This window comes from Bubalus kerabau, chromosome 9 (assembly GCF_029407905.1).
Source record: "Bubalus kerabau isolate K-KA32 ecotype Philippines breed swamp buffalo chromosome 9, PCC_UOA_SB_1v2, whole genome shotgun sequence".
Taxonomy (NCBI): Eukaryota; Metazoa; Chordata; class Mammalia; order Artiodactyla; family Bovidae; genus Bubalus; species Bubalus kerabau.
In genome coordinates, this window is record NC_073632.1 from 70,565,827 (window position 1) to 70,589,706 (window position 23,880).

A 23,880-nucleotide genomic window follows, 5' to 3' on the forward strand; every position below is an offset into this window, starting at 1 on the left:
AGATAAATTACAGTCATATGCTGGTATTAAAATGGACAAAGGTATAAAATAAATAAGTCCTAAGATCACAGAACTAGACACAGAGAGGAGATTCAAACCTTAGTAGTCTGACTTCAGAGCCCAAATTCTCAAATACTGTGCTCTACATTTCTGGAAAAATAAAGCGCTGATTCAGAGCCAAAGTAACAAATCTGAAGACTTGTCGCACAAAACCAGAGTTTTAGTCTTATTCTTTGTGGTCTCACAGGATAAACCAAGACCACTAGGTTAAAGTTTTAAGATAAATCTCTGCTTCCTATCAGACTGACCATGCAACAGAGTTAACTAAAAATTGAGCAGGTTGGCCTCCTGGGACAGGAGGCTCTATCACTGAAGTTACCCAAGCAGCAGCAAAATGGCTCTGAGTTTAGAATGCAATAAATAAAGGAGTCATACTTAGGGAGACACATTCCATCATGCCAAAAGAGACTATACTAGTGGGGATTGGGGGGGAGTCCCTAAACTGGTGATTCTCAGAGGTTTTGACTGATGGGCATATTGTTTACACATTATTTTAGCTTCTAACATTTAGAAATCATAAGTTTACAGAGAATTTGGATTTCTAATTTTTTTTAATTTGGAAAATTTGGAATCCTTGGGTTCATAGTCCAGCCCTGCAACAACTGGTTGAAGCTGAGGCACTAGTTCTCTGGTTGCTGGAATCCTCACCTAGCGTCTCCCTCTTGAAGGGACCTAGTGGATTCCCACAAGTTAACTATTGCCATCACCCCAATTCTGTGTATTAGGCAGCAAGCCTCGGATCTGAGAAAGAAATACAAGCAAAAGAAAGGTTAAAGGGTCATATTCCAGCAGGATCTCTAAAACAGTGTTTCTCAACCTCTTTTTCATTCTCATCTGCTCCTATGGAGACTTAACTTTTTTCCCTAACTCGCCCTCACCCCCAATGAAACTGTAAGACCACAAATGTACCATATATCTGTTTATGGACCACATACTACTATGATATCTAAAATTCTTTTTACTCCCTGAGAACCAATTTTGTTCCCTAGGGAACAAAAATGCACATTCAATATTCTGGCCAAGCTGATTTATTATTATCTAAATCAGCAGAGACCAGAATATCTATAGGGATAACAACAGTATAGATTGTAACTTCCAGAAGCTTCATTTAGTTCCTCTCATGATTATTAGGAGAAAAAAACAAAAGAAGAACAAATCCACAGGAGTGTTCAATCTAATAAGCATGAGGATTAAATTACACTATTGTGCTATGTAAAGATAAGACTGGAGTGTTGGATATGTCTATATTGTTAAAAACATGGTCCAATTTCAGTTTACATCTATGATTCTCTAGAGCACATGTTTTCAAAATTTTGACCTCATAACCCTTTACTTTCTTAAAAATTACTGAGAAATCCAAAGTGTTTATGAAGGCTGTAACTACTGATTTTCACCACATGAGAATTAGAAATGAAAACTGAGATGTTTAATTATATACTTATAAATGGATTTTAAATAACAAGAAACTCATCCTATATTTCTATCAACATGGTATTTTTAATGAAAAATCTTTTTCAAAAAATTAGAAGAGTGGCCTTTTTACATTTTTCAAATCTCTTCAATGTTTGACTTAACAGAAAAGAGGAGGATTCCCGTATCTATCTCTGCATTTAATCTGCTGCAAAATCACATATCATGTAACCTCCAGAAAACTCCACTGGACAGAAGTGGAAGAAATAACAGGGTTTTCAATTTTTTGTACCCACTGAGCATGAGTGTGGGTGATACTCTTTCAGAATTTCAAACTTGCTAAATGTTACTTTAAGGTTTTGTGTGAAAACGGTGGATCTAGACACATACAATTTGTACTTTGCTCCCTTCAAACCTCACTAAACCAAGAGTGATTTTTTTTAAGTGACATAAACTTACAAGGACTAAGAAAACAGAAGTAGGGGAAAGATAAACAAAACTTTAAACACTGGAAAGCATATGTAAGATTAGCACTCTGAGAAAAATGACTCCTAAGTAGGGTTTAGGTAAAGACCTAATTCTTCGCAATCACCAAAGGGCTCCAGAACCAGAGCATTTGGTGCCTCTGGCAATGAGGCAAAGGTGAGACCGAGAATGACAGGACTGTGTAGGCAGGTGGCCCCTCTGATTTCTGCATCCCTCTCTATAGTTAGGTGACCCAAGCTGGGCACCACCACAATCCCCAGTAGTTTATTCTGGAGAGAAGTAGAGGGGAAAAAAGATATCTGCATGAGATGTGGGGAGCATTCAGTTCAGTTCAATAGCTTCAGTCGTGTCTGACTCTTTGCAACCCCATGGACTGCAGCATGCCAGGCCTCCCTGTCCATCACCAACTCCCTGAGCTTGCTCAAACTCATGTCCATCGAATTGGTGATGCCATCCAACCATCTCATCCTCTGGCATCCCCTTCTATTCCACCTTCAATCTTTACAAGAATCAGGGTCTTTTCAAATGAGTTAGTTCTTCAGCATCAGGTGGCCAAAGTATCTGGAGTTTCAGTTTCAGCATCAGTCCTTCCAATGAATATTCATGACTGATTTCCTTTAGAATGGACTGGTTGGATCTCCTTGCAGTCCAAGGGACTCTCAAGAGTCTTTGCCAACACCACAGTTCAAAAGCATCGATTCTTCAGCACTCAGCTTTCTCTATAGTCCAACTCTCACATCCATACATGACTACTGGAAAAACCATAGCTTTGACTAGATGGACCTTTGTTGGCAAAGTGATGTCTCTGCTTTTTAATATACTGTCTAGGTTGGGCATAACTTTTCTTCCAAAGAGCAAGCATCCTTTAATTTCATGGCTGCAGTCACCATCTGCAGTGATTTTAGAGCCTCAAAAAATAAAGTCTGTCACTGTTTCCAATGTTTCCCCATCTATGTGCCATGAAGTGATGGGACCAGATGCCATGATCTTAGTTTTCTGAATGTTGAGTTTTAAGCCAACTTTTTCACTCTCCTTTTTCACTTTCATCAAGAGGCTCTTTAGTTCTTCTTCACTTTCTGCCATAAGGGTGGTGTCATTTGCATATCTGAGGTTATTGACATTTGTCCCGGCAATCTTGATTCCAGCTTGTGCTTCTTCCAGCCCAGCATTTCTCATGATGTATACTCTGCATAGAAGTTAAATAAGCAGGGTGACAATATACAGCCTTGACGCACTCCTTTTCCTATTTGGAACCAGTCTGTTGTTCCATGTCCAGTTCTAACTGTTGCTTCCCGACCTGCATACAGGTTTCTCAAGAGGCAGATCAGGTGGTCTGGTATCCCCATTTCTTTCAGAATTTTCCACAGTTTATTGTGATCCACACAGTCAAAGGCTTTGGCATAGTCAATAAAGCAGAAATAGATGTTTTTCTGCAACTCTTTTGCTTTTTCAATAATTTAATGGATGTTGGCAATTTGATCTCTGGTTCCTTTGCTTTTTCTAAATCCAGCTTGAAGATGTGGAAGTTCATGGTTCACATACTGTTGAAGCCTGGCTTGGAAAATTTTGAGCATTACTTTACTAGCGTGTGAGATGAGTACAATTGTCTGGTAGTTTAAGCATTCTTTGGCATTGCTATTCTTTGGGATCGGAATGAAAATTGACCTTTTCCAGTCCTGTGGCCACTGCTGAGTTTTCCAAATACGGACTATAGAGACAACCTCCCTTCTTGAGTTCCTTTCTCCTCAAAATTGCCAAAATCTCCTTAGCTGAGTCATTCTCAGGAAATTCAAGAGAAAAGACCCAAAGATTCTGAAACAAAGTCTTCCACCATGAAAAGACAACAGCTGAATCCCCTTATGGTGAAGGTCACAACAAATCCCACTTGGAGTTCTCAGTCGGTTTATTGGTAGTATACCTTTAAATGGGGCTTCCCAGGTGACTCAGTGGAAAGAATCCACCTGCCAATGCAGTTTTCTCTGGTCAGAAAGATTCCTGGCGAAGGATATGGCAACCCACTCCAGTATTCCAGTCTAGAAAATCCCATGGACAGAGGAGCCTAGTGGGCTACAGTCCATGGTGTTGCAGAGTTGAACATGACTGAGCACTCATGCACACACACACCCCTTTAAAGAAAGGTAACCAAGGACCACTCAAGAGGTTAAAACATATTAGTTTAAAAGGAAACTTGGAGTATACAAGAAGACAAAATTTCAAGAAACTATCATTACTATTTAGGGGTCAGAGAATGTATTAGACCTATGAATAAAAATACCATATCATAAAGGAATATTTATAGAAAAAAGATTTAAATTAAAAATATAATAGCAGAAATGAAAACCTCAATCAAAGAGTTGGAAGGTAAATTCAGGAAATTTACCCCCAAATTAAAAGGCATAGTAAAGAAAAGATAAGAAGATCTGGAGAAGAGCACTAGAGATCTCAAAATCAACAACAGGAATTCCAGAAATTAGAACAGAAAAACGGAGGGGAAGAAATCAAAGAACTAATTCGAGTTAATTTCCTAGAATCTAAGGACACAAATTCTAAGAATTGAAAGACCCACTGAGTGTGCAGCACAATCACTTAAATTAGACCTGTATCAAAGCACTACTTCATAGAATTCTGACACTCAAGGACAGAAAAGATCAAAACAAACTTCAGACAAGACTGGGGGCAGAACAGAATTCTTAATAGCAACACTGAAGCCAAAGGAAAATGAGGTACTCCATTAAAAACTGAAGGGGAATCATTTCTGCCCAACTACCACAGGTATTAAGACGGAAAAGTCATTTTCAGACATGCAAGTTCTCAAAAAGTTCAACTTGTAGGCATATTTTTTGTCACAATGCTATGAAGAGAGAATTTCATCAAAATGAGGGGAGATAAACCAAGGAAGGAATGAAAATGATATCTAGGAACAAGGGAAACAGGAGAGAAGTAAAGAAGAAACATCCCAAGAAGACAATGGGCCTGAAAAACAACTATCACATATCAGATGACTCTGGGACCAATTTCCTCAAGATGAACTTAACAGACTACCTAACGTGCCTGAATAAGCTGAGAGGAGATTTATACAACTGAGGGAGAGTCTGGATTGCATTAGTGAGATAAACATAGAATATTCAGCTAAGAAAATAAGGTAATTTAAATATATTAACCTTTACTCAGCAATTAGAGAATGCACATCTTTAAAAATGCAAAGCATTTACAAAAACTGACTCCACACTACGCCACAGTCACAAAAATAACTAAGAATATTATACATTTCACATTCTTTGAACACAAAGCAATGTTAGAAAATATTAACAAGATACACCTACAAAGAAAACTACAAATTTGAAAGTTTTTAAGAGCATTTCTTTTTTTAAAAGAATTTTTATTTTATATTGGAGTACAGTTGAGTAACAAAGCTGTGTTAGGTTTCAGGTGTACAGTGATGTGATTCAGTTATACATGTTATCTACTCTTTTTCCAAATTCTTTTCCCATTTAGGTTATTACAGAATATTGAGAAGAGTTCCTCGTGCTAGGTCCTTGTTGGTTATCTATTTTAAATATAGGAGTGTGTACATGTTAACCCCGAATTCCAAATCTATCCCTCCCTCATGTGTATTTCTAAATCATGGGTTGAAGAAATCATAATAGAAATCAGAGACTACTCAGATTTAAATTATAGCCAAAATATATAAAAATCTGCAGGATGCAGCTAAAGCAATCTTAAGAGGGAAATTTATAGATGCATATGTTTGTACTTTAAGTTATGCTATAGCTTAAAAAAACATGCAAATTTGTTCCAACACAGTATGAGCAAAACATTAATCTTCTATTTGCATATGTGTAACTTTTTTAGTGAGAAACATTAGGTGAAACTAGAAAACTACACCCGGCTGAACTAAGCTGTGTAGGAAAACAGAAAATGCACACAACTCAAATATGTACCAGCTATGTCAGTTCACCAGGTGTGTGATGAGCCATAACTATTCACACATGGTTTCAACTTTCTGTCCAATTTCAGAGAATTCTCTTCCCACCACCTCACCGACAAACTGCAACCCTTCTGAAACCACTCCTACAAAGTATAGGTCTTTTTCAAGGTAAAGCACCACGTTTATCTTAGTTATGTATGTCTTAACCACTAGATACAAAATTGTACTGCAGTTCTTACAAGCCTCCATGGGTGACACTGATGAAGTTTTGAGTGTTGTACCTTTAACCCCATTTCCCCTATAAGCCTTGTGATTTTTGTTGTGCAATTCTGCACAGCAAAGTGATTGGCAGTAATACTTACGTTGTGATAAAGCTAAACTGGCTGCATTAGAAAAAGACCAAATGAAAAGTCAGAGAATATTGAGACAGAGAAATCTGAAGATATATTGTAATCAGACAATATTATTATTATTGTGTCAGTATTGAATTTCCTGAGTGTGATGACTGCATTTTTTGGACTTAAGAGAGAAACACAAGGGAGCAATGTCACGATGCCTAACTCTAAAGAATTCAAGGGAAAAAAAGAGAATTAAAGCATGAGACAAAATACATATAGCAAAATGCTAACACTGGGCATTCAGTGTACTATCCTTGTACTTCTTCTATAATAAAAAGCTTGGAAAAGCAAAACACTGGGGATGGCAAGTGGCAGACTGAATTCCTCACTCTTTGTATCCACACTTTTTCACATGACTTTGGAATACTTCTCTCAGAATGGCAGAGAATATTTTCCTACCCCACGTGACTTGTTTTAACAGAGTGTGGCAGAAGTGATAGTACGTTATCTATGAGTTTAAGAATCTTGCTCCTTTGTATGCTTCTACCATCAAAAGGAGGTGTGTCCAAATTAGCCTGCTGTTCCAGGAAGATGAGAACATGTCATCCCTGTTGCTCTAGGGAGCAACCACCCTCTATCTGTTGAGACCACCCTCTATCAGTTGACATCCAGTCAACCTTAAACCTGTGTATGACTTCAGCCAAGGCCAGCAGATTGCCTTGCCAACCCTGTCCTGACTTCAGATAAATGAGCAATATATATTATCAGATGTCACTAGGGTTTTGTGGTTATTACACAGAATTTTGTCAAAACAACTAAGCAGTTAATTAGACAAAGAGAATAAATTCAAAGAAAGCATAAAAATTTAAAAGTAATAAAAAATATGAGCAGACGTATAAGAAATAGAAAATAAAAATGCAACAAAGAGGATCAACAAAACCAAACATTGGTCATCTGAAAAGACTTTAAAAAAAAAAAAAAAAAAAAAACCTCAGGCAAAAGTAATCAAGAAAAAAGAGAAGGTACAAACAGACTTAGGAATGAGAAAGGGACCAAAACTACAGAATACAAGTTTTTTTTTTTTAATCTTAATATACTGTTATTCCTTATTTGAAACAGCTTTAAAAATCTTTTTTTAACTATTTGTTTTTTAATGAAACAGCTTAAAGATATGAATGAAATGGGAAGTGTTTTAGAAAAAGTTACTAAAACTATCTCAATAATAAAGTTTCTTTACTCTCTAAAGAAACTGAATCCATTTTTTAAAAAAGAATCAAGTTGGTTTTCTATAGGAAAATCCAGGAAGTGATCCTTTAGGAAACAGATTGTCTACTAAAGAAACCTTTGGAAGAAAGGAAGGGATAAAGGGAGGGAATAAAAGTTCCCCAAAAGGCTACAAACCTAAAAACCGAATAAACATAATATGAGAAAGGAAAATCACAGACCAATCTCACTTAGTAAACAGATTTTAAAATCCCAAATATTACCCAACCAAATCCTGCGATAAACTCTCAAAATTAAAGAACAAAAAACAAACTGAAACAATCACAAAGTTATAGAAAGTTGAAAACACAGTATAAAGAAAGTTTTTTTCCAGAACTATTTGGGAGTAAGTTGCCAACCTGGTGCTCCATGGCTTTCAAGTATTTAATGTGTATTTCCTACATGATCAGAGTAAGACCATGAGAATCAGGAATAAATAGTACACTACTACCATTTAACTCTCAGACACCACTCAAGTCTGCCAATTATTCCAATGTCATCTTGGACGGAAAAGGATATAGTTCAGAACCATGTTCTGCATTTAGTTGGCATGGTCCCTTCAATCTCTAAGTCCTAAGTGGAACCTTAAAGACTCATTTAGGACTCTTACACTATCAAAGATTAGATGCCAGTTCTTCTTGTAGAAAAGCTGTCAAATTGGATTCAGTGTTTTCTCATAATTTTACCCATGAATTTTGGCAGAAATATCACAGAAGCATGATGATTTCTGCCCACTGGATCCTATCAAGCAACACATGATTTCAATTTGTCCCATTATGGATGATGTTTATGTTGGTCACTTGATTAAGTTAGGGCCTGCCCTCATCAATCACAGAAGGCAATGGCAACCCAATTCAGTACTCTTGCCTGGAAAATCCCATGGATGGAGGAGCCTGGTAGGCTGCAGTCCATGGGGTCGCTAAGAGTTGGACGCGACTGAGTGACCTCACTTTCCCTTTTCACTTTCATGCATTGGAGAAGGAAATGGCAACCCAATCCAGTGTTCTTGCCTGGAGAATCGCAGGGATGGGGGAGCCTGGTGGGCTGCTGTCTATGGGGTCACACAGAGTCAGACACGACTGAAGCGACTTAGCAGCAGCAGCAGCAGCAGCCGCAGCCCTCATCAATGCTTGGGCTCACCATGCTGCAACTGGCTGTGTATCCAGGTAGTTCTTCCTTCTCTCTCTGCTTAGACACTGATATCCCCTGCCAGGCTGCCCCTATGTGGAAATGCCCCCCTTGTGAAGCCCCAAACCAGACTGCTCTGCCCTTCCCCACCTATACTCATCTTACTTGAGCTCTAAACGCCCACATGCAGCCACCCCTGCAAACTCCCTGTGGAGTCCTCACCCTAATTGGGCTGTGACTCCTGCCCCACAGAGCTGCTACTCACCCTACCTGGGCTGTGACACTCACCCTGGGCCAATGCAACACCCTGCTCCCACCACAGACACCTACTTTGCTCTCCTCTCCATAAGGAATCAAGGACTGAATTGTTCAAAAAAGGAAATGGGAAGGACTGCAATGTATGCTTTAAATGTATTTTGGACTCAGGAAGATTTATCTTACCAATAAACAGATTTCTCTAATTTTAAACTAATTTATAACAGATTTAAAGGGAAGCTATATGATTATCTCAATAACTACCAAAAAAGGACAGGATAAAAATACAACCCATTCAAGGTAAAGAATAATACAAAACCTTTCTGAAACGAAGAATAAAAGGAGAGCTCTTTAACTCGATAAAATGTATTTAGTAAAAGCCAGGGCAAACCTCATACTTAACAGTGAAATGTTAACAGCATTTCTCTTTAAAGTCAGAAACAAAACAAATGCCTGCTATCACTGCTTCTACTCAACGCTGTAGGCCTCATCAGAGCAATGAGAAAAAGAAACGAATACAATAAAGACTGAAAAGGAAAAATAAAAATGTCATTACTGCAGAAAATGCATACATAAGAAGTCCAAGAGCATTCAGATTAGTTGGAGGATATAAAACTGATAAAAAAATATATCAACTCTATTCACAAGCAAGCAAGTAGAAATATCAGTTAAAAAGACACCATTCACAGTAACTAAATCCATGAGGTACTTAAGAATAAATCTAACTATATATATATATATATATATATATATATATATATATATATATATAAGATCTTTCCAGGAAAAATTATGAAACTTCATCTAAAGACATAAAAGAAGGCCTGCATAAATGGAGATACTGCATTCATGGATATCAGAAGACAAAATTTTTAAATGGCAATATGTCCCAAATTCAGAGAAGGCAATGGCACCCTACTCCAGTACTCTTGCTTGGAAAATCCCATGGACGGAGGAGCCTGGTAGGCTGCAGTCCATGGGGTCGCTGAGGGTCGGACCCGACTGAACGACTTCACTTTAACTTTTCACTTTCATGCATTGGAGAAGGAAATGGCAACCCACTCCAGTGTTCTTGCCTGGAGAATCCCAGGGACGGGGGAGCCCGGTGGGCTGCCATTTATGGGGTCGCACAGAGTCGGACACGACTGAAGTGACTTAGCAGCAGCAGCATGTCCTAAATTTAATATAAAAAGTGAAAGGAATGCTGAAGAAATTCCCCATAAGGATTTTTCATATAACCTGACAAGTTGACTCTAAAATTCACACAAAATGCCAAACCAATTTTGAAAGAGCCAGGTGGGATTATATCCCCTAATCAGATAGAAAGACATCCTAAAGAGATGGAAATTGAGAGTGCATGATATCTGTACAGGTACAGATGACAAAGGAGAACTAGAGGGCTTTAACAGAGTTAAGTATATATGGAAATTTGGGTATATAACAGATGTGCCATTAGTTTTATCAGTGAGAAATATACAGATCATTCCATAGATAATGCTGAAAAAACCAGCTCCTCAGAAGAAAAAAAATTACAATTCCCAGTATATAACAGAATTATATTCCAAATGGATTAAATATAAAATAATCTAAATGTGAAAAGCAATACTTTAAGAATACAGGAGAAGATCTCAAGATCTTGAGAGTATTTCAAAGGACAATGAAGGATTTCTTACACAAGACACAAAACACACAACCAAAAAGGAAGATGCTGACAGCTATAGTTCCACTAGAACTTAGTATTTGGTCACCAAAACCCCACATAAAATGAAACGCTACAACTGGCAAGAAGTATTTGAAACCCATATTCCCAGGAATACATATTAACATATCCATAATAAAAAGTTCCTCTGAATAGAACTGGTAAAGGAAGTTATTTCCAACTACCAAACTAGTCAGAAGTCTAACTTCAAAAAATCGACTGACACTTATCTGCATCCTTGGCAACTCCCGAGTCTTCCTCAGCATCTCAGGCTGGAGTTTGTCCCTTAATGCTGGTGCTATTTTTGTATCATCTTTCTCCTAAACAGTGAGAACTGAATGAGTCATTCTTCAGTTCAGTTCAGTCGATCAGTCATGTCCGACTCTTTGCAACCCCATGAATTGCAGCACGCCAGGACTCCCTGTCCATCACCAACTCCCGGAGTTCACTCAGACTCATGTCCATCGAGTCAGTGATGCCATCCAACCATCTCATCCTCTGTCATCCCCTTCTCCTCCTGCCCCCAGTCCCTCCCGGCATCAGAGTCTTTTCCAATGAGTCAACTCTTCGCATGAGGTGGCCAAAGTATTGGAGTTCCAGCTTTAGCATCATTCCTTCCAAAGAACACGCAGGGCTGACCTCCTTTAGAAGGGACTGGTTGGATCTCTTTGCAGTCCAAGGGACTCGCAAGAATCTTCTCCAACACCACAGTTCAAAAGCATCAATTCTTCGGTGCTCAGCTTTCTTCACAGTCCAACTCTCTCATCCATACATGACCACTGGAAAAACTAGCCTTGACTACACGGACCTTTGTTGATAAAGTAATGTCTCTGCTTTTCAATATGCTATCTAGGTTGGTCATAACTTTTCAAAATTCCAAGGAGTAAGCGTCTTTTAATTTCATGGCTGCAGTCACCATCTGCAGTGATTTTGGAGCCCCCAAAAATAAAGTCTGACACTGTTTCCACTGTTTCCCCATCTATTTCCCATGAAGTGATGGGACCAGATGCCATGATCTTCGTTTTCTGAATGTTGAGCTTTAAGCCAATTTTTTCACTCTCCTCTTTCACTTTCATCAAGAGGCTTTTTAGTTCCTCTTCACTTTCTGCCATAAGGGTGATGTCATCTGCATATCTGAGGTTAAGTCACTCTTACTTGTGATGTAATTCAAAATTATTTCATAATCTTACTTCCATATTATTCTGGTGCAGACACTTGTTTCCCAATACCACAGTCTACTGTCCTTGACCAATGGCCCACTCTTGTAGCTATTTCAGTAGCACTTCTGCATTTTCAAAGAAAATCAATTATGAACTTGACATAATTCACACGCCCATACGCTCATTCTAGGATGTGAAGTGACCATTCAGAACCTGAGCGTCTGACAGCTTTAAATCCTAAATAATTTCTAATATGGATGCTATAACACTCACTTTCCAGAATTTCTAAGAATCCAAGGCCTAATTCCTTGCAGCATTTTGGTGGCATGAACATCACAACCCCAAAGTTTTCTATTCCCTTCCTTGCCATGGTATGGCCCATTAATTCCTCTAGTTCTAATAGTATTGGCTTGGCCAAAAAGTTTGGTTTTACCATACCATCTTATGGAAAACTCAAATGAACTTTTTAGCTAACCCAATGTATCTTCCCAATCCTAAAGAAAGGCAACGTCAGAGAATGTTCAAACTACCATACAAATGCACTCACTTCACATGCTGGCAAGATAATGCTCAAAATCCTTCAAGCAAGGCTTTAGAAATATGTGAACAGATAACTTCCAGATGTACAAGCTGGGTTTTGAAGAGGCAGGGATCAAATTGCCAACATTTGCTAGAACACAGAAAAAGCAAAAGAATTCTAGAAAAAAATCTACTCCTGCTTCACTGACTACACTAAATTGACTGTGAGGATCACACAAACTGTGGAAAATCAAAGAGATGGGGAATACCAGACCACCTTACCTGTCTCCTGAGAAACCAGCACGCAGGTCAAGAATCAACAGTTAGAACCAGACATGGAACAAATCACTGCTTCAAAAGTGGGAAAGGAGTATGACAAGCCTGTATATTGTCACCCTGCTTATTTAATTTACATACAGAGTACATCATACAAAATGCCAGGTTGGATGAATCACATGCTGGAATCAAGACTGCCGGGAGAAATACAACCTCAGATACGCAGGTTTAGATTTTTGGGCTCCAAAATCACTGCAGATGGTGACTGCAGCCACAAAATTTAAAAGATGCTCCTTGGAAGAAAAGCTATGACCAACCTAGACAGCATTATCAAAATGCAGAGACATCACTTTGCCAACAGAGATCCGTCCAGTCAAAGCTATGGTTTCTCCAATAGTCATGTATGGATGTGAGAGTTGGATCATAAAGAAAGCTGAGCACCGAAAAATTGATGCTTTTGAATTGTGGTATTGGGGAAGACTCTTGAGAGTCCCTTGGACTGCAAGGAGATCAAACCAGTCCATCCTAAAGGACTCCAAGGACTTGCACTGCAAGGACTGATGCTGAAGCTGAAACTCCAAATACTTTGGCCACCTGATGGGAAGAGCCAACTCACTGGAAAAGATCCTGATGCTGGGAAAGACTGAAGGCAGAAGGAGAAGGGAATGACATAGGACAAGATGGTTGGATGGCATCACTGACTCAACCAATATGAGTTTGAGCAAGCTCTGGGAAATGGTGAATGACAGGGAAGCCTGGCATGCTTCAGTCCATGGGGTCACAGAGTTGCACACGACTGAGGGACTGAACAACCAGAGACACACAGATGATACCACTCTAATGACAAAAAGCAAAGAGGAACAAAAGAGCTTCTTGTTGAAGGTCAAAGAGGAGCATGTAAAAGCTGAATTGAAACTCAACATCCAAAAACCAAAGACCACAAGCATCTGGTCCCATCACTTCATGGCAAACAGAAGAGGAAAAAGTGGAAGCAATGACAGACTTTATTTTCTTGGGCTCCAAAATCACTGTGGACAGTGAGAGCAGCCATGAAATTAAAAGACACGTGGCTCCTTGGGAGGAAAGCTATGACAAACCTAGACAGCAGATCAAAAAGCAGAGACATCACTTTGCAAATAAAGATCCATACAGTGAAAGCTATGGTTTTTCCAGCAGTCATGCATGGATGTGAGAGATGGACCATAATGAAGGTTGGTAAGAATTGATGCTTTTGAATCATGGGGCTGGAGAAGACTCTTGAGAGTCCCTTGGACTACAAGAGATCAAATCAGTCAATCCTAAAGGAAATCAATCCTGAATATTCATTGAAAGGACTGATGCCAAAGCTGAAGCTCCAATACTTCAGCCACCTGATGTGAAGAGCTGACTCACTGGAAAAGACCCTGATGCTGGGAATGACTGAAGAAGGCAAAAGAAGGGGGTGGCAGACGATGAGATGATTAGATAGCATCACCAACTCAACGGACATGAATTGGAGCAAACTCAGAGATGGCAGAGGACAGAGAAGCCTGCCTTGCTACAGTTCACGGGGTTGCAGAGTTGGACACAAGACTTAGCAAATGAACAAATAACATAAGCAAGGTTTACAAAAGCAGTCAAATGAGTTCCTTGGTGTAGAAGGTCTCAATTTTAGACTAATATATACATGTTTGACACTAACCTGTTCACAATGCCCATGAAAGTGAAAGTGGCCCAGATATGTTCAACTCTTTGCAACCCCATGGACTATATAGTCCTTGGAATTCTCCAGGCCAGAATACTGGAGTGGGTAGCCTTTCCCTTCTCCAGGGGATCTTCCCAACCCAGGGATTGAACCCAGGTCTCCCGCACTGCAGGTGGACTCTTCACCAGCTGAACCAAAATGCCCATTATTGACTCTTTAATTTCCTAAGAAACTTGATGTAACAGAGATTAAAAAGTAACAATGTCTAGCACATAACCTAGAAAGGAAGTGTTTTTAGATTCCATCCAATTAACTCTTACAACACTATATAACTCTTTCTACATACAGGAAATATACCCTCAAAATGACAACTGTGACCGCAGTTTCGTCTCCACAGAATTTCTCATTTTTAGAATTATATTCTAAGAACACAAAATACATCTGGTTAGTGCTGTTATGGAGAAGGCAATGGCACGCCACTCCAGTACTCTTGTCTGGAAAATCCCATGGACGGAGGAGCCTGGTAGGCTGCAGTCCATGGGGTCACCAAGAGTCGGACACGACTGAGCGACTTCATTTTCACTTTTCACTTTCATGCGTTCGAGAGGGAAATGGCACCCCACTGCAGTGTTCTTGCCTGGAGAATCCCAGGGATGGGGGAGCCTGGTGGGCTGCTGTCTATGGGGCCGCACAGAGTTGGACACGACTGAAGCGACTTAGCAGCAGCAGCAGCAGCAGTGCTGTTACAGAAGAGGTCCTAGAAAGCTCCCTTGCCTCTTCTATTATGTGGGACAAAGTGAAAAGGTGTTGTCTATGAACTAGAAAGTGGGCTGTCACCAGACCAGATTCTGTTCATGCCTTGATATTGGACTCCCTAATCCCCAGACCTGTGAGAAATGAACTTCTATTGCTTTTAAGCCATTCAAATTTATGTTAATTAGGTTATAGCATCTCAAATGAACTAATACACCTACTTTAGAACATGAAATATTACAGCAGAAAGCCCACCTTAAAAAGTGATCAATTCTTCAAAACTAAACCTCTATCTTAAACCACTCATAAAACTTAACTCAAAATAGACTGCAGAGGTAAAAGTAAGGAAGATTGGAGACTGTAGATCTTCTAGAATAAAACGTAGGAAAAAACCTCCTTTGCTGTACAGAAGCCTTTTAGTTTGATGTGGTCCTCCTTATCTACTTTTGCTAATCATTAGGGAAATGCAAATCAAAACCATGACAAGGTATCAACTCAGATCTCTTAGGGTATCTGTCATCAAAAAGACCAAATTAGTCCTGGAGAAGATGTGGAGGAAAGGGAACCCTTGTGAACATTGGTGGGAGTGTAAAGTGTACAACCATTATGGAAAACAGTATGGAGGATCCTCAAAAAATTAAAAATGGAACTACTGTATGATCCAGCAATTCTACTTCTTGAATATATACCCAAAGAAACTAAATTAGTATTTTGAAAAGATATTTGGAACCCCATGTTCATGTGGCATTTTTCACAATCGCCAAAATATGGAAACAGCTGAGTCTACTGACAAACAAGGAAAATGTTATATATACAAATTCAGTCACAAAAAAAGAAAAAAAATCCTGTTATTTGCTACATCTTGGATGAACCTAGAGGACGTTATGCTAAGTGAAATAAGCCAGACAGAAAACCAGACACTATATGATCTCACTCATACACAGAATTAAAAAAAAAAAATTAAGTCAAAATCATAGAAGCAAAGAGTAGAATGGTGACTGCCAGAGATTGGGGTGTGGGAGGAATGTAGAATGCTGGTCCAAGGGTACAAACATTCAGTTATAAGGTAAATAGGCTTTAGGAATCTAATGTACAGTACAGTGACCAGAATTAATTTCAAATTTGCTATGACAGTAAATCCCAGTGTTCTTACCACACACACACATACATACACATACATAAATATGATAACTATGCGAGGTGATGGATAGGCTAATTTGATTGTAATAATCTCATAATGTGCATGTATATCAAATCATCATCACACACACCCTAAATAAATACAATTTTATTTATTAGTTGCACCTCAAGAGACCTGGAAAAAATTGAAAGCATTTATTTAAAAAAAAAAAAAAAAAAGAAAATGAAAAGACAAGGCTTAGGCTGGGAGAAAATTTTTGCAAATAATGTACCTGATACAAGCCTTGTATCCAGAATACATAAAGAACTATTACAACTCTATAAAAAAAGAAAAATGACCACCCCCTCCTAAAATAAATGGGCAAAAGTTTTACATGGACAGTCCACCAAAGATTAACAAATGACTTAAGAAGCACATGAAATGATGTTTAATATCATTAGTCACTGCTGCTGCTGCTGCTGCTAAGTTGTTTCAGTCGTGTCCGACTCTGTGCAACCCCATAGACGGCAGTCCACCAGGCTCCACCGTCCCTGGGATTCTCCAGGCAAGAACACTGGAGTGGGTTGCCATTTCCTTCTCCAGGAGATCTTCCTGACCCAGGGATCGAACCAGGGTCTTCTGCATTGTAGACAGATGTTTTACCGTCTGAGCCTCCAGGGAAGCCACAAATCCACTAGAATAGCTGTAATTAAAGACAGACAATACCTAGTTTTGGTGAGAATCTAGAGATACTAGAACCCTCATGCCGTGCTGGGAAGAATGTAAAATGGTACATACAACCACTTGTGACAAATAATCTGGCAGTTTCACAAAACTGTAAAAATAAATTCACTATCTAAACCAGCAATTCTACTAGCAAAGCACCCCAACAAATATAAACATGTTGATAAAAAGAAATGTATATGAATGTTCACAGCAACACTAACTGGCAACAAGTCAAATGTCCATTAGATGGAGTAGATGGGCAAATAGACTGTATTATATCCATAGAGTTGAATATTATCCAATGAAAAAAAATAAAAAGAAATGAAATACTTCACAGCTTTTATCCCACTTACTGAGAATATTCATATATCCTGCTATGTGCCTATGGGCAACCCAAAGCCCGTCTTTGGTACTGTGTAAAACACAGTACATGTACCATATAACTTTTTGAAAAGTCATAAAATTTTGAATTCTGAATCACATCTGGCTTCAATGGTTTAAAATAAGGATTGCTGAATTCAGAGAGAATTAATAACTTTCTCAAGCCCTTCTAACACATTCAAGTATTCTGTATCATTTAATCACCTATATTAAGCATCATCCATTTCCCAACTACAAATTAGTCCTTATTTTAACATTTTTTAAATGACTGAACATGAAGCACAAAGACAATGTGTATTATGTAATATGACTCAATTATTTTAGAATTTAAATTTTAAACAGATCAGCATCATATAATACATAGATCTTTAGCTGTCTGAATTTCCTGATTTTAATGCATCATATTCATAGAATCAATATGAAACTAATGGAAAATACTGATCAATATATTTAACATTGCTTAAAACATTAATGGTTTGAAATATTTTTTCCAAAAAAATATTAACTATCAATTCAGAGGCACCTGATATAAAGATTTAACAAAATACTCCTAAAACAGAAACTATCTGAAAACCATTTCAGCTGTAGCTTTATAACCTTGAATCAGAGATGGAAAATAAAACCTTCTGAAAGGCTCCTCCATCGCATAGTCTATGAAAAAGAAATTTCATACCACCCCAGCTGTCAGGAATATAAGACTAAGAGCAGCAAGTAACTACCATTTCACTTTGCAAAATGACAAAGATTATAAAACTTAAATGTCAGTAATAGATTGTTTAATAAATTATGGTATAGGTATAGTAAAGTCACTCAGTCGTGTCCGACTCTTTGTGACCCCACGGACTGTAGCCCAGCAGGCTCCTCTGTCCATGGGATTCTCCAGGCAAGAACACTGGAGTGGGTTGCCATTTCCTTCTCCAGGGGATCTTCCCGACCCAGGGATCAAACCTGGGTCTTCCTGTATTGCCGCCAGACGCTTTACCGCCTGAATCACCAGGGAAGCCCTAAATTATGGTATGTGCTCATTATAAAATGTTTTATTTGAAAAGAATGAAGTAGTTTTGAATTTACTAACATGAAATGATCAGTATATTAGGTGAAAAAAAAATGTACAGCACAGAACAATATTTATTATCTTGCTACTTAAATACAAACATATAAAGAATTACATTTAAGTGAATGCATGGAAAATGTCTACAAAGATACAATTTTGTAACTAGTTATCTCTGGAGTGAAGAGTAGAACAGGATAGGGAGGATGACACTTTTGTATTGATGGATTTTTAAATAACACAAATGTCATTTTTAACTTAAAGGGAATAGTTAAAAAATGGAAAGAGACTATTAATATTATGTACTGGAGAGCTAAGAAAAACTAGTAACAGAGAAGCATCTTATCTGACTTAAAGAATGTTTCAACTACATAGATAACCATGTTAGAACTGACTTTGAGAGGATGTTAATGACTATTACATTTCTATGAATAATTACTATCAGTGAGTAACCTCACTCCAAACAATGACTTCACTGGCTCCTAATAAATCAAACTCTACAGACAGATTATATATTAGGGTCCAATCCCTGGAAATGAGTTTTATATCACCAAAAACTATTAAAGTTGATCAAAAGTAAAATAAGTGTATGTTTCAAAGATATTTTTTAGATATTTAAATATTCCTTTGAAGGAATTATCTGCAGTATTCTTAAAAAATATATCCATGGGCCTAAGAACTCCTTTTTCTGCTAAATTTTCCTGTAGCAAGCATAGGCATTTTTCACTGCTTCAAGAACTTCAAAATCTTCTAGGATTTTCTATCTTGACAATATTTACTTCCAAGATAATGTTCACCAATGCCTGTGAAAGTACCAGAATAAAGAAAGCCGAGAATAGGGCATAACCATAATAGTGGAATTTTGCTAGTTACTATGGAGATTTAGGGTTAGCAAGAGAGTAAAAATAGAAAGATTATCTGTGTTTAAAACTTAACCTCTATTAAAAACAATTTTTTCCCCTAGATAGACTTATTGTGCTAACACACACACACACACACACACACACACACACACAGAGAACTGGTAGGGACAGGAAGTAATCCAAAAGGACACGTGAGTCAAATGAAAGAGCTGCCAATGCCCCAAACTGGAACAATTTGAGCAACAAAGTACAATAGTATTAAATTATAACCCAAAGTATAAAACATAGCCATGAATCCATATTGATGTAAATAAATGTGGCAAAAGAGACAAACTTCCCATTACAAAAAAATTACAAGGACTTCCCTGGTTGTACAGTGGGTAAGAATCTGCCTGCCAATGCAGAGAACACAGATTCAATCCCTGGTCAAGGAAGATCCCACATGCTGCGGAGCAACTACCCCATGTGCCACAACTACTAAGCCCTCCCTCTAGAATCCTCGAGCCACAACTACCGAAACCCATGAACTTAGAGCCCATGCTCTGCAATAAGAGAAGCCACTGCAGTGAGAAGCCCAAGCATCACAACCAAGAGCAGGCCCTGCTTGCTGCAACTAGAGAAAGCCTGCACACAGCAACAAAGATCCAGACTAACCAAAATAAATATTTTTAAATGACTATAAAAGGTTATTAATTTCTTAAAAAAAAAAAAAAATTACAAATAATCTATCCAAACACCATAATCAAGGAGGTAGGACCTACCTTCCCACATCTTAAGTGTAGTGATTTCCTTCCAAAGAGTACATCATGGGAAGGGTGAAAAAAAGAGTGACATTACATTGGAGAAACCTACAAACACTACTGAGCCAGGTAATCAAGGTCAACATCAACAGTGTTAGATCGTATCATTAATATGTACCTGTAACATGACTGATATGACAACAGCACTTTACATGCTTGGTCTTCCTGCCAAAAAACTATAACTTCAGTCTAATCAAGAAAAAAATCATTAGACAAATCCCAATTGAGGGATTTTCACAATATCTCACCAGTACTTCTCAAAACAGAAGGAGGTATTAAGAAGAGGTGGCAAGAATACACAGAAGAACTGTACAAAAAAGATCTTCACGACCCAGATAATCACGATGGTGTGATCACTCACACTCACCTAGAGCCAGACATCCTGGAATGTGAAGTCAAGTGGGCCTTAGGAAGCATCACTACAAAACTAGTGGAGGTGACGGAATTCCAGTTGAGCTATTTCAATTCCTAAAAGATGATGCTGTGAAAGTGCTGCACTCAATATGCCAACAAATTTGGAAAACTCAGCAGTGGCCACAGGACTGGAAAAGGTCAGTTTTCATTCCAGCTCCAAAGAAAGGCAATGCCAAAGAATGCTCAAACTACCGCACAACTGCACTCATCTCACACGCTAGTAAAGTAATGCTCAAAATTCTCCAAGCCAGGCTTCAACAGTACGTGAACCATGAACTTCCAGATGTTCCAGCTGGTTTTAGAAAAGGCAGAGGAACCAGAGGTCAAATTGCCAACATCTGCTGGATCACTGAAAAAGCAAGAGAGTTCCAGAAAAACATCTATTTCTGCTTTATTGACTATGCCAAAGCCTCTGACTGTGTGGATCACAACAAACTGTGGAAAATTTATGAAAGAGATGGGAATACCAGACCACCTAACCTTGCCTCTTGAGAAACCTATATGCAGGTCAGGAATCAACAGTTAGAACTGGACATGCAACAGCAGGCAGGTTCCAAACTGGGAAAGGAGTAGGTCAAGGCTGTATATTGTCATCCTGCTTATTTAACTTATATGCAGAGTACATCATGAGAAATGCCAGGCTGGATGAAGAACAAGCTGGAATCAAGATTGCTGGGAGAAATATCAAGAACCTCAGATATGCAAATGACACCACCCTTATGGCAGAAAGTAAAGAAGAACTAAAGAGCCTTCTGATGAAAGTGAAAGAGGAGAGGGAAAAAGTTGGCTTAAAACTCAACATTCAGAAAACGAAGATCATGACATCTGGTCCCATCACTTCATGGCAAATAGACGGGGAAACAGTGGCTGACTTTATTTTTTTGTGCTCCAAAATCACTGCAGATGGTGACTGCATCCATGAAATTAAAAGACACTTACTCCTTGGAAGGAAAATTATGACCAAAGTAGACAGCATATTAAAAAGGAGAGACATTACTTTGCCCACAAAGGTCTGTCTAGTCAAAGCTATGGTTTTTCCAGTAGTCATGTATGGATGTGAGTTGGACTATAAAGAAAGCTGAGCGCCAAAGAATTGATGCTTCTGAACTGTGGTGCTGGAGAAGACTCTTGAGAGTCTCTTGGACTGCAAGCAGATCCAACCAGTCCATCCCAAAGGAGATCAGTCCTGAGTGTTCACTGGAAGGACTGATGTTGAAGCTGAAACTCCAATACTTTGGCCACCTGATGCGAAGAACTGAATCACTGGAAAAGAGCCTGATGCTGGGAAAGATTGAAGGCGGAAGAAGGGGACAATGGAGGATGTGATGGTTGGATGGCATCAGCGACTCAATGGACATGAGTCTGGGTAATCACTGGGAGTTGGTGATGGACAGGGAGGTCTGGTGTGCTGCAGTCCATGGGGTCACAAAGAGTCTGACACAACTGAGTGACTCAACTGAACTGAACTGAACTGCTCAAAACTTAAGGTCATCAAATACAAAAAGTCTGAGAAGTTCATTACAGCACAAAGAAACCTAAGGAGATATGACAACTAAGTATAAAGTGTTCTACATGGGATTCTGAAACAAGAAAAACATTAAGATAAAAAACTAAGAAAATGCAAATAAAGTATGACTTCAGTTAGTGATTATGTATCAATATAGGTTCATTAACTATGACAAATTTACTACACAAATGCAAGATGTGACTAATGTGGGAAACTGGTCATCGGGTAAATGGGAATTCACTGTCCTGTCTGTCTTCAGAATGTTTTTGTAAATCTAAAACTATCCTAACAAGAAATTTATTTTTAGGGACTTCCTGGTGGTCCCGTGGTTAAGAATCTGCGTTGCAGTGCAGGGATGCAGGTTCAGTCCCTGGTTGGGGAACTAAGATCCCACACGCCTTGGAGCAACTAAACCCACACTGCAACTACTGAGGATGAGCACAATGCAGCCAAACAAATAAATAAAAAAGAAATTTATTTTTAAAAGGTTATTTACTTGTTAAAATCTTTCATTAATTTTTAAACTTAGTATTTGGCTATTTGTTACAAAAACTAATACAGCTAATTAATTCTAAACTTAAGAATTCTTCTTAGATAATGCAAAAAAATTAAATAAGAATACTAACATTCTAAAACCTAATTTTAACAGAAGTATATTTTTAACTCTTTAAAATAACCACCCAAACCAAATTAACAGGGTTGCAAGCTAATATTATCTGATGTGCTCTCCTCTGTCTTTCCATTGATATACAGTCACCCTTGGATATATATATAACATTTAAACAGTTCCTGAAACTTAGAATACTGGTTAAAAATCTGTCAGGCCTCAGGATAAATTAAACAATGCATAGAGTCCTACAGCAGAAATACAAGACTTGGAGGATGGTAAGAGACTTCTTAGGTATCTGCCAATAGGACTCGTTACCTCAGGGAGCTCTCTATTCTAAAGAAGGTGCCAAAGCTGACTGACTTGTTTCTGTCCTCCCACCATATTAGCCATTTGTACACACCTCTTTCCAGATGCCTTCAGGAGAGTACTATTTTCAGAGATGCAAATGAAGAAGGGAAACTCATTAACAGTGATGGAATCATAACCAAATCTCACTCTGTGGGAGGAGTTTTTCCATGTACTGTTTCTGGCAAACTGTAGACTACTCAAAATATCCAGGAATAAATTTAAATTTCCCAGACATGTTTTGTTTGGCTGACACAATGTGTTTTGGGGATCCTCCCAGACATTCTGAGTTAAGTGCCAATATTTCAAAATTAGGACAATACACATCTGATTTCTAGTTCTTGGAAAAACCGGAAGATCTAGCAATAATGGATCCAGAACTCCCCACGGCAGTAATAAGCAAGAAGGGAGCACCTCAGGAATCATGGAGGAGCTTTCTGGTTCTTCGCTGCTCTTTCCCTATCAAAGTAATTTATTTATTTCACATTCCTGGTATTTACGGGCATTCAGTGTTCTCACTGCCAGCACAAACAGTTAAGCAGTAAAAACAGTTTTAACACAGAAGCACCAAACTACATTAGGTCATCAGTAAATATCAAACATTTGTCCACAAAATAGGTTCATTCAACAGGCCATCAACTAAAGATTCGGCTGAGGACACGTATATTTTCCAGTATTAGGTGCCAAGGCCTTGGAATCCAGAGGTGTAGTCAAGTGAGTTATTGGACAAGATGATTTCTTCTTTAAAGTTCACTGACACATATAATTTATCTGAACCCATAATTATCTGTATGTTTTATGTCAGAGAGGACCGACAACTTGTTACATTTTTGTACTTAATTTCCCCTTAAAATTTGGATTATATTTTTATTAGGATTAGAAATTCAACACAAAATCACTTAAGTAAAAAAGGGGAAAAAAAGTTAATTTATTTGCCCACATAACTGCAAGATGAGAGTGATGATGACATAACTGGGATCCTGAACATACAAATCCATACTACACCTATGGCTCCCATCTTCCTATTCATCTATTCCATCAACACTTGCTGTAATGTAACAAGAGGAGTTAGGGAAATGTTTTCAGTTCAAGTTTTCAGAGAAA

General features: G+C 38.4%; 1 protein-coding gene across 3 annotated transcripts in view; it reads right to left on the reverse strand.

The window, feature by feature from the left end:
- ZNF292 (zinc finger protein 292) overlaps positions 1 to 23,880 on the reverse strand; it is a 111,400-nt gene that overhangs the window by 64,496 nt on the left and 23,024 nt on the right. The window lies entirely within an intron of this gene.